Source organism: Poecilia formosa, unplaced genomic scaffold, assembly GCF_000485575.1.
Source record: "Poecilia formosa unplaced genomic scaffold, Poecilia_formosa-5.1.2 Scaffold214, whole genome shotgun sequence".
NCBI lineage: Eukaryota > Metazoa > Chordata > Actinopteri > Cyprinodontiformes > Poeciliidae > Poecilia > Poecilia formosa.
Window position 1 is genome coordinate 1,111,718 of NW_006800153.1, and position 11,537 is coordinate 1,123,254.

Genomic DNA, 11,537 nt, shown 5'->3' on the forward strand with positions numbered 1-11,537 from the left:
CATCCAACAAAAACGGAAGTTTTGTTCCGTTGGATCGTTTACACGAAAACGTTCTAATTACGATCTGTGTTTACACAGTAACGGCACACATCGAAAACGTGTAATGCTCTCGCTGCGCCTAGTTGGTGCTAGGTTCTTTAAAACTGAGTGTGCATGTGTTTAAAAAAAAGTTCTACTTGAAGGGATGTGGATTCATGTTTCCCTATCAGGTACCGTTCTCCCATAGATTAGGAGAAAGCACGCATTGTGTGTGTCTGATTAGGGCGCATGCAGTTGGAAAAAGTGGGATAATTTTGCTGCAACACCTTGTTTGAGCTTTCACGGTGTCCGTAGCGGGCCCCGTCTGGAAGCTGTTTATTGCTTTTACCTTGGAATGGCCAACAGTCTGTTATTCCTATATAAATTTGATAAAATAGGAGCTCTCGCTCTTCCCATATCGGTGTCCTCTGTCACCTTTTCCAGCAGTTAAAACAGTTTAATCCGTTGCTAACAAGTCGTAACCTGTTTTTCCGAGCCGCCTTTAAACGCAACATTAACGCTGAGACGCTCGCGCTGGGTTTACACCTGTGAGGCAGCAAAGTAGACCTGCTGCTGCTGCGCAGGTGTGTGTTAGAATCATGGCAGCAAACCAGCAAAACGTAAATAACTTCCAAGGATTCTTCGAAGATTCAAGCTCCAAAAATGATTATGTAAGTGTTAATATCTCTGAAACCCTACATTTCTGTAATTGAGGCTTGTTAGAGTTGTAGTAAAAATGTATTCCTTCGTTCCATTTCTCATTGTTATGTTTTTTGTTCGTTATGATCCAGAGACTGACACTGGCTGTCTTACTCAGTGACTGAAGACTATCCGATGCAGTAGAGGAGCATGTTGGTGTCTCCAGCCAAACTTCACGAACAGCCCAACAACCTGAAGACAATCTGTTAGTGAGTGGACATCTCTTTGGTGGTGTGCCGAGAGGAACTTTCTCTTACCAACAGAAATAAAAACCGGGTAAAAAATGATGGATCTGATTATCAGGTTGTTCTGTTATGTACTGAAATATCCAGTAATCTACCTGTTAAAATCTACCTGTTAAAAGAAAATGTACTCTATCATATTACATGAACTGCTTGCTTTACTTTCTCCACCTTGTACTTTGAACAATTTCATGCATATTGTATTGAAGAAAAATGTATGAACCATACTACATTTTGTATTGCACAGCTGATATGTCAGACCTTTTAATAAGCAATATGTGAATGAAACAACATGTGAAACATGCCCATTATCCCACGTAATATGTTTTGTAATTGTGGTGCACATTTTGAAATAAATGCATTTGAGAAAATCACTGCCTCTTTATTAAATGTTTATTTTCCAAATAATTTTTAGAAGTTCAAAACAATAACATACCTATTTAATATTAATTACAAATAACTCTTAAGAAGTTAAAAAAAAGTACTCTGTGAGAGTTAATATTAAGATCTAACGCTGAACTAGTGTTAGTAAGTGTTAAATGATTAACTCCAGCAGATTTGATATTTGACACTTTATAAGAGTTAAGGTACCAACTCTCCAAAAAGAGTTAAGTTAACACTTTCTGGTGTGGACCCATATAGACACTTTAAAAGTGTTGAAATCAAATCTGACAGAGTTAATTTGGGCCTCCTGGATTTGCTGTGTATGCTCCACATATCTGCCCTGCATGCAGGGCCGTGCAGAGACCACTAAAGGGGCAGGTGCTCAAAAAAAAAGAAAAAAAGGGGCACATCTAACCGCATTCTAGGACAGGATATTAAGAAAGCCACACAGCTTTCAGAGTTTAATAAACAATGATAAATTACAAAATTGTGAGATATACAATCAAAGTTAAGGAAAATCTCTATATAGAACATACAACTATGCATATGTAAGATATTTTATTAGTAATTTCTTTCTGCAGGTCTATTTTGTTATAGGAAAGTATTGCAATATTCAAACCCACAATTTAGCAAGATATGTGAATCACAGCAAGACCAACATACATATTTTGTCTTTACAGAATTACACTATTAAAATATAAACAAGGGCACAATGCAACCTTTTAGTGACTGTAATCTATAAAAAGAGCTGCCTGTTTGCTACACTTGCAGTGGAGATGAAGATGGTCCATTCAGGAAAGCAGAGCTGCATCAAACTTTAATGTGGAACTGCAGAAAAAAAAAATGCAAAAATTGAATTGTTGATGCATGTCACCATGAGAAAAGCCTACTGAGTTTTGCTTAAAAAAACTTTTTTTTAAATTAAAATCACATTTGTGTCTTATGAAGTGAAAAAATTATTTGCAAAACAAACTTATTTGCGCATATCATAAATCTTTACTGCATAGTCTGCAAACCAGACCCTAAACTTAAAGTCTGGATTGAGTTTTTTCCCCTTCATTAATGACATGCTTTTATACGTAATATCTATCATGGTAATTCAGGGTGAGTTATTTTTAATTCTAAATGAATATCCTTGGGGCTGCATAGTGGCTCAGTTGGTAGAGCAAGTTATGTATCTTGATATAAACAAGCAATCAAGACAGACTAAAACTGAACATTTTAGCCTGTATGTGGAAAAGTAACACCCTGAAATCAGCAAGAGGTGATAGCAACATTATGATTTTTATTAACAGAGACAAGGAAAGTTGTTTGAAAATTTGAGAAATTTAAAATCTGTGCAATCATTGAAGAAATCATGCTAAAGGCTGAAAAGATTGAAAACTGTGTGTTCAAATGGCCCAATCAAAGTTCAGACCTAAGTTCACAAATGCTCGCCATCAAATCTGCCAGAGTTTGACTTATTTTGCACAGAATGGTAAAAAAAAATTGGTCTGCAGATTTGTATCAAGTAGATTGCTGAAGTTTGCCAAAAGGTGGCACTGTAATATCACAGGCATTCTGCACACGAGGCTTTTTTGTTTCACATGTGGCTCTACAGCTGTTAATATCAGGAACAAAGCATTACAGATAAAACTAGCCTCACTGCAGAGAACCAACAATTATTTTAATATTTACATTTTAATTACAAGATAAATCTGCAGTGTTTTCATTGCAGTCAGATTCTATCAGAATTTCAGTATTTTCAGATTCCAAATAAACTGACACTGTATCATTTTCACTGCAATTTCACTTGGACTCAGAATCAATTTATATTTTCCTTAAAATGTATTTTTAAATGTAAAATATAATCAACACATGCAGTTTGGAAATGACATTGATATTGACACTACCTGAAAAACAACATCCTGACAGAACAGAAAAATTAAAATTAAATATGGTTTATTGGATATAAGATTTCTCCTTCTTCACAGACTTTGCAGTCAATTACTTGATCTTCAATAATCAGATTGATTTGTTCTCACAGAAACCTGTCGGCAAGCAGGAAGATTGTTGTAAATGAGCTAAACACTTCCAATTATTTAACTTTTCACATTCCTCGAAGTACAGTAGCAACTACTTTTTTACTCAGATTAATAATCATAGAGCTACACTTCTTTCAAAAGGATCCAGGACTAGTTGAACACGTTGGCCTAAATATGTTGCAATATTCCTATTACCTAAAATTAATACGCCAAAAATTGATACGCCAAAACTCGTAAATACTTTTTTTTTTTAAAGAAAAGTACATCTGATATTTTTCACCCATGGAGGTCGCTATTTTTTCACCAGCGGGTTGATGACGTCATTAGGTCCATTCTGTACTGGAGTCTACAGAGTAAACACAGGAAGGCTAACTTTACCCGAGTTCTTGTCTATCATATTGCGTTTGACTGGTGTATTTTTAGATGATGCCACACTGTGTCACTATTGGCTGTAATAATAATAATAATAATAATAATAATAATAATAATAATAATAATAATAATAATAATAATAATAATAATAATTTAGGCGAATCCGGATAATTTCCCACATGAAAGGTGCGAGAGCCGGGGTGGAACACAACTTCGGAAGCACCTAATCTGTGCCCTGGACATTTCTTCGCAACACTTTGAGTCATTTGTACCAGCAGAACTAAGAAGTCTCTAACAGGTGATCGTTACCTTAATGAGCTAAAAATAAATGCCGTGCTGAGACGAAGCTGAAGTTGGTTTCCGAATCCAACTTCTGATTCGAGAAATGACTAAAGGGCGATTCCACCTAATTTGCAAATGCACTACCTTCCGCATCTTTAATCTACTCTAGTTAATAAACTACAACACCTAGACACTTCAAACTTAGACTGGATTATTCTGCTCTAATAGCAGAATATTTAAAATCATGTTTGTGATTTGTAAAACCTTTTTCTGATTTGTGAAACTTCAATAACGGTTGATTTCACCACTTTTTTGCATCAGCGTCACACTAGAACTGCTCCACTTCCTAAATTATAACTCCTAGACTGTTCAAACCTGGACTAGATTATTACTATTACTACTGGAAATACTAATGGAGCTAGAACACTGGTACTATGAAACCACTACCAACACCGAACAAAGTTTGGATCCTAAACCACTGTTGCCTAACTGGACACAGAGCTACAGAAGTACTTACCGGATCACACAATCCGACCAGAGGTCCTTTCTCTCTTGCTCTCGATGACGGCGGACACTTTTTTCCTCTGCTTCCTCCCTGCCCATGCCTGCCCTGCTTGCTCTGTTTTGTCCTGTCTTTTTCTATATTTTTGGAGCCCTTCTTTGCACATCATCCAAATCTACAAGTTATGGATCTGGTCAACCGATCTCTCAATGCAATTGATCAAATTATCGAAAAGAAGTCTGGGCACAGGAGAGCCCTCTTGTCCTGCGGGGACACACCCGGCAGGATTCACCCTGGATTTATTCATGATAACAGGATTTCTGCTGTTTGGAGCTTGTGGATTCCTGGCTTATCGACAAATTTGTGACGGACTTGGCGAATTAAAGAACACTCAGACTGTTGGTGCGGACAGAGACGAGGACTCTAAAACTCACTAACCCAATGGAATCGATCTTGGAGAAGTTGCTAGTTTCGGCTCAGTGGAACGACCAAACTAATTTGGATGATTGGGAACTGAGATGTATCGGAGAGACTTTAGGAAAGATTGAAATTTATAATCTTCCCGACCTAAGACATTCTTTTTATGAATTGGCTTTCCCCGTGTGGCCTTGGAAGGGCTACATATCTCTAATCTCCTCGAAGATATGTAAACACAATGCTCTTCCCTCCTAACCCCCTCCTGTATCCATGGAGTTGCGAAGCTGAACGCTCCTAAGGACATTCCTAGATAAACAACACCTTTATCAGACTTTGCCAGGATGCTGAGTAGCGTTCCTTCGTGGTGGCCCTTTGACGTCACCACCTTCACTCGTGTCTTTGTTTTGCCCCTTTGTTTTGTCTGAATGTTGCCACCTGCCCTACTGTGTCCATTCCTCTTTTTTGTTTTAGATACAGTGGAGTACTCCCTATTTAGCTCAGAAAAGGATTATTTTAGTTTATTAGTAATATCAGAAATTGTGGAGTACGCACTATTTAGATCAATATTATACAGCCCAGAAATGGAATCAGAATTAGAATAACTACAAACTTGGAATCCAGAAATACTTAACAGGAACAGTCACTGCTTAGTTTATATTACTTTTAACCCAGAAAAGGGTTTAGAACAAACTTAGAATTGTGGAGTACTCACTTTAACCCAGAAAAGGAATTAGATCAGTCACTCTTTAGCTTATTTTATCGGAAACTGTAGAGTACTCACTATTTAGAAATGGTACTTAGCAACCCTGAACAGCAGCACCTAGTTTACATACTTTAGAACAATATTAGATTAGTTTTCTTTCCTCTTTTTTCTTTCCTTTGGTTTGTTATTTTGTTTGTATTTCCTTTTAACTCATGTAAAGTACTTTGAATTGCCTTGTTGCTGAAAATGTGCTATATAAATAAAATTACCTTACCTTACTTTACCTTACCTTACGTGTCATTCATTGTTTCATTTACGAAGCTGAAGGCTTCGTAAAACATCAGCTCTTACAGCCAACTCTGTCCTCTTCCTCTGTTTAGTCCTCCTCCTCAACATCACCTCTTCTGCTTTCTACGTCCAATCAATTTGAATGCGGTGCGAGGGTTGGTTTTCTACAGCTTTTCTGGCGTTGGAATTGCGTCGTCACAGTTTGAGTGAGTGAGTGAAAAAAAGGAGAGAGAGAGAGAGGGAGAGAGAGAGAGAGAGAGAAATCCGATTCTTCGGATAATCGTAAAAATATTCTATAGAGTACTCGATTACTAAAATATTCTTTTACTTTTTCGCGCTGCATGCTGAGAGTTAGTGGAGGAGCGTGTAGTGAGTGGACTGATTGAGAATTTCTAACTTTCTAACAGAAGGGCAAACATCTGAGAAAACCATCCAAATGAAAAAGATGTGCATGAAAAAAGTGTGGCTTGAGAACAGATCATGCAGTCATGTGATGGATCAGGATGTTCACCAAACACAAACTTACTGTGTCCCTGGCAGGTCACTGTTTGATAATATTTCCCTTATTAGTGATATTTTTGGACGTCTCCTCATTGGGATGTGTTGCTTGTTTGGTTTCTTTAGATCAGGAAAAGGCTTTTGACAGAATTAAGCACTGTTACTTCTGGAAGGTTTTGGAAAGGTTTGGTCTGGTCTATGAATTTATTGCCAAGATTATGATTCTGTAGGAAATCACTGAGACTGTACTGAAAATCAATGACTGCTTGTGTAAACCTTTCAAAGTTACAAGAGGTGTTCAACAGGGCTGTTCTTTGTCTGGAATGTTATAATTCTCTTTCTCAATAGAAAGAGAATTATAACATTCCAGATGTTAAATAATATTGGGTCACATATTGATGGACTGGGTTTACTAGATTGTAATATGCCATTTATTTTATCAGCTTATGCTGATCATGTCATTATCACTGTCAAAAATAAAGGAGAAGTAAGTAATTTAGGTAGAATTGTTGATTTATTTTGTAAAGTATTTTGTAAATTATCAGATGCTCATGAAAAGAGTGAAGCTCTGGCGTAGGAGGCTGCCTTACTGAGCTTCCTCAACTCCCAGGTGGTTTAAATGGAAATGAGGGGATTTGAAATATCTTGGAGTATATTTGGGAGATGAGGACATGGAAAAAAGAACTAAGAGGGAAGGATAGGGAAATGGAGATGGTTGTTACAGCAGATGTCTTATAGAGGGAGAGTGCTTATTATAAACAATTTAGTTGCCTCTTTATTGTGGCAGAGGTTTGTATGTTTGAAGCCACCTGCTGGATTACTACACAAAATGCTTTCTGGTATCATTACATTTTTTGGGGATAATAAACATTGGGTATCGCAGGCTGTGCTTCTTACTTACAGAGGAAGGTGGACAGGGATTGATTCATACACTGTAAAAATAAAATGTAGGTAAAATGCCGGCAGCTGGGATTGCCAAAATTCCACCATAAAACAAAAAAACTATTTTACCTGCAATTGTTTTTTACAGTTGAATTTCGGCAACCCCAGCTGCCGGCATTATAGCGTAAAACAAAACAAACAAAAAAACAAACAGATTTTACCAGTAATTGTTTTGTACGGTTGAATTTCGGCAACCCCAGCTGCCGGTGTTTTACCATAAAACAAACAAAACAAAAAAAAAACAGATTTTACCCATAATTGTTTTGTACGGTTGAATTTCGGCAACCCCAGCTGGTGGCGTTTTATCGTAAAACAAATGCACAAAAAAAAAAAAACTGATTTTACCTATAATGGAGTCTAATTTCTTAACCCACATGCAGAACAACAGGCGGAGAACAGAAATCAGTTAAATAAGTTTATTGTAAACACAAAATAATGATCAACAATCGGTTCACAGGGAAAGTCTGCAATCTGGATCACCGGAGCACTGGGATGTAAAAAAAGAGAGATGGTGAGTTCAGTGTCGTGGAAAATGGCAATGTCAGAATAAATGGACTGGTCTTACTTGGGTGGAGGTAGGTCTTGTCCAGGGAGAAGAATCACTGTGGTTACTGGGGTTTGGTTCAGGTGGAGGGTTGCTGCTTGACCGATGAAGAGTCTGCGGTGGAGGGTGGACAGGTAAGCTTTGGATCACAGGAGGCGAGAAGCAAGTGAGACTGATGACAGGGTAGCCAAGGAAGTTTAGTTTACTGTGGAGGTGTCAGTGGAACTCGGGCAACCAGTGGGTAACATCCACAGAGTCACGAGGAATAACCTGAGGAAGAGGCACAAGGAGATATCACTTGAGGTCCACAACAGGATATCACAATGAGAAGCACAGAGGGCTGGAGTACCAAATACTGGCGAACACTCTGGATCTGAAGTGTCGGCAGCTCCCTCCTCATATACTCCTCCAGATGATCTGATTAATTGCAGCTGTGCAGGAATCCAGGAACCACCGGCAACTCCCTCAGGAGGGAACAGCCTCTTGGCACCCTCTGGTGGTAAAAGAGGGGGAAAGCAGCAAAAAGGAACCATTCCAACAACCCGGGTTCCCAACACCCATTATAAATGTAATTATTAAAAAATAAACCAAAGTATCACACCAGCATTCTAATCTGTGTAAATTACTTTTGCAGTATGGTTTTACATCACAGATATGAACATCAGCAAGGGGTGCTGTGGTGGCGCAGGGGCAAAGCACAACCCATGTATTGAAGCCTTAGTTCTCATGCTGGTGGTTGCATGCTTGATTCCCAGCCTGGCAACATTTGCTGCATGTCTTCCCCCTCTCTCATAACCCTCTTTCCTGTCAAACAACTTTCAAATAAAGGCCACTAGAGCCAAAAAAAAACCACACATCAGCAAAATTTTGAATTTTGGTTGATTAACTCCATTAATTTTAAGGTAATTAGCTGCAGGCAATATTACAATATTTCTTTTATGAATTTTACAATTACTTAGATTTTTACAAAAGATTTCTCTGTTTCTACATCTCAAAATTACCTGCAATATATGTTTATGGAGTTATTGTAATTCCATGTATTTTCTACAGTAATTAAGTGCTTTTTATATTACAGTCAGCAAGTGTAACTATTTTGCAATTTTTTGCCTTAAATTTACGGATCTATTTTGCAGTGTTGACTGACGGTGATTCCATGTATTTTCTATGGTAATAAAATGTTTCGGATTTTACGGTCAGAAACTGTTGTATTTTACCATTTTTTACAGTGAAATTTACAGACTTTTTTTACAGTGTATCTAGAAAGCAGAACTGCTGCATTCAGATTACAGTTTATACAGAAACATCTAGTGGGGAGGGAGGATGATGTTTTTTGGAAACCATCAAAAAGTATTGTTTTGAGAAGAGTAGGAGGTTTTGGTTTAGATGTTTTTATCTATTTTTATTTGTTTTTATTAAATTGTAAATTGTTTTATGAAAGTTTGTTTGAAGCATTGACAATTTTTAATAAGAAGACTGGAACCAACAGCATCTTTGGAATCTTTAATGTTCGGGGCACGTTTGGATGTACAAGATGGAGCTGCAGTTGGCTAATCAAAAAAACAGCTTGAGAAAAAAGTTCTGAAATTGTGACAAATTGTGAAGACGGCTGGATCAAGTTTTCAAACACACATGTGACAGCTTTGTTGCTTGGGTTAAAATTGATTCAAATCATGAGGACCATTTTAGACTTCTAACTTGAAAATTTAACCTTTGATGAAAAGCAGATAACAGAATTTTTAATGGAGAAGAAATTCCTGATTCTATAGATCCATTACCTGAAATGGCATTAAATATTGATTTTTCAGAAATGATGGGTCCTTTACTGATCATTCAAAAAAATAAATAAATAAATTTTGTGTGATGAATGGAAAATCATTGATTAAATTGGTTGTTCAAAGGTTGAATAAAGAAGTAGTTGAGTGGAAGAACTGATACTGTTTGGAGAGGTGGGTTTAAAGTCAGAGAACATCTGAAACTTGTATGGAGGGTCTGTTATAAACTCCCCCAGAGTAAGAAGGCAGGAGACCTGCAGTGGAGGATTTTCCATGGGGCTGTGAGTACTTATTTTAGACACTAATTTTAGTGTCTAAAATTAGTGTACATGAATTATGTCCTTTTTGTCAGGTGTTAGAAACTACTTTTCACATGTTTCTTGAATGTAAATGACTTTCACCATTGCTTATTGGTCTGAAGTAGCTTTTGGTGCAGGTTATGCACAAAAGGAAGCTAATAACCGGAAATTGTTACATTTTCCTATTCCACAGGCAAAAATGTCAATGTATCTTAGCAGAAGAAATAAAACAAATTGTTTTTTGAGGAAAAAGTTGACACGGTTTATTTTGATGGTTAAAACAGTGAAGGCAGTTTTTTTTTTTCAATGATGAAAAAAAAATCCTCCTGACTGAATTTTTCTCTGTGGTGCTTTAATAATGTTGTCTTCTCTGACTGGTGGAAAGTTAGTTTTTAGTTTTGTGTTTATGTGAATGTTGAGTGTCAAAATGTACATTTATTGAAAAATAAACGTGCTATTAAAATAAAGTATTTCTCTCTTTCTTCCCTTCTTTCTAGTAAATACAAATATACATAAGTATGATGTAAGTAAATTAAATATGACTTAATATAAAATAAATAAATAAAGGAAAATGTCTGTAACACATGCAGCGCTGCAGCTGGCCTTAAAAATGTCAATTTTTCTCATCTCATTTGAAAGATAAGCTGGTCCTGATATTAATCAAAGGGGTTCAAAATATCTCTTTAAGTGAAGTTTTCCACACTTTTGATAACAGTTGAAAGACTCACTACACAGTGTTTATCTAAAGTCAAGAGTTGAAAGTATCAGCCTTGGATCAGGACTTATTAAAATGAAAAGCCTCTCCAGAAGTCAAAATAGGTGCAGTGAACTTTAAAAAGTGACCAGTTGATCCATGATTAACCTTTGGAGTCCCTAACAAGTACATTTGTCTGCTGAGCCATTGATGAATTGGTATTGTAGGCCCTGGTGGAAAGCAAAGTACTAATAAGACCCCCCTAAAATCTCCCTCCCGAGCCCAAAACCAGCTCCAGCCAGGCAGGGCACCACTCAACCATTAAGTCAATTAAGAGAAGGCTGTGTTAGGTGTGGGGGAGGCCGGAGGGAGGGAACTCTTTTTCATTTGGTTCTAATTAAAGTGCCGGAACTGAAGCTGCAGAATTCACCTTCTTACCCTCAGGCTGGACAACGTCTGCAGCTTTTTCAACCATATTAGCACATCTGGCCTCATTGGACTTACTGAGCATTAATCAAGTTTTACAGAGCTCAGAACAGGGAGTCTTTATATTAGACCAGCCATGAGGAGGACTATGTTCAGTATTTCATTTATAGTGGTGTTAGTTTTGAGGATTTTATAAACTGATGGTTTCTAAGAGAAAACCACTGCAGAAAGAAGTGGGGGTGATGGTCCCAATTTTTTAGGGGAAAAATAAAACAAAAACAAAAAGAAAGGTTGTAATTCCTAGTCCTGGGAATTCTGAATAGATTCTGTCAGGGACCAGGCAGTACAATATGCAGAACACAGGTAGTTGAATTCAAAAAAGGTGGGTTTTTATTTACCCAAAAATATGAACAAAGGTTAACATAACAATT

General features: G+C 37.2%; 1 long non-coding RNA gene across 1 annotated transcript; it reads right to left on the minus strand.

The window, feature by feature from the left end:
- Positions 1–7,773: 7,773 nt before the first annotated feature.
- Positions 7,774–10,433, minus strand: LOC107838113 (uncharacterized). Its single transcript, XR_001664174.1, has 3 exons — positions 8,265–10,433; positions 7,937–8,185; positions 7,774–7,858 (listed from the first exon to the last, which is right to left on the minus strand). It is a non-coding gene; the product is annotated as an uncharacterized LOC107838113 (long non-coding RNA).
- Between the last annotated feature and the right edge of the window lie 1,104 nt (positions 10,434–11,537).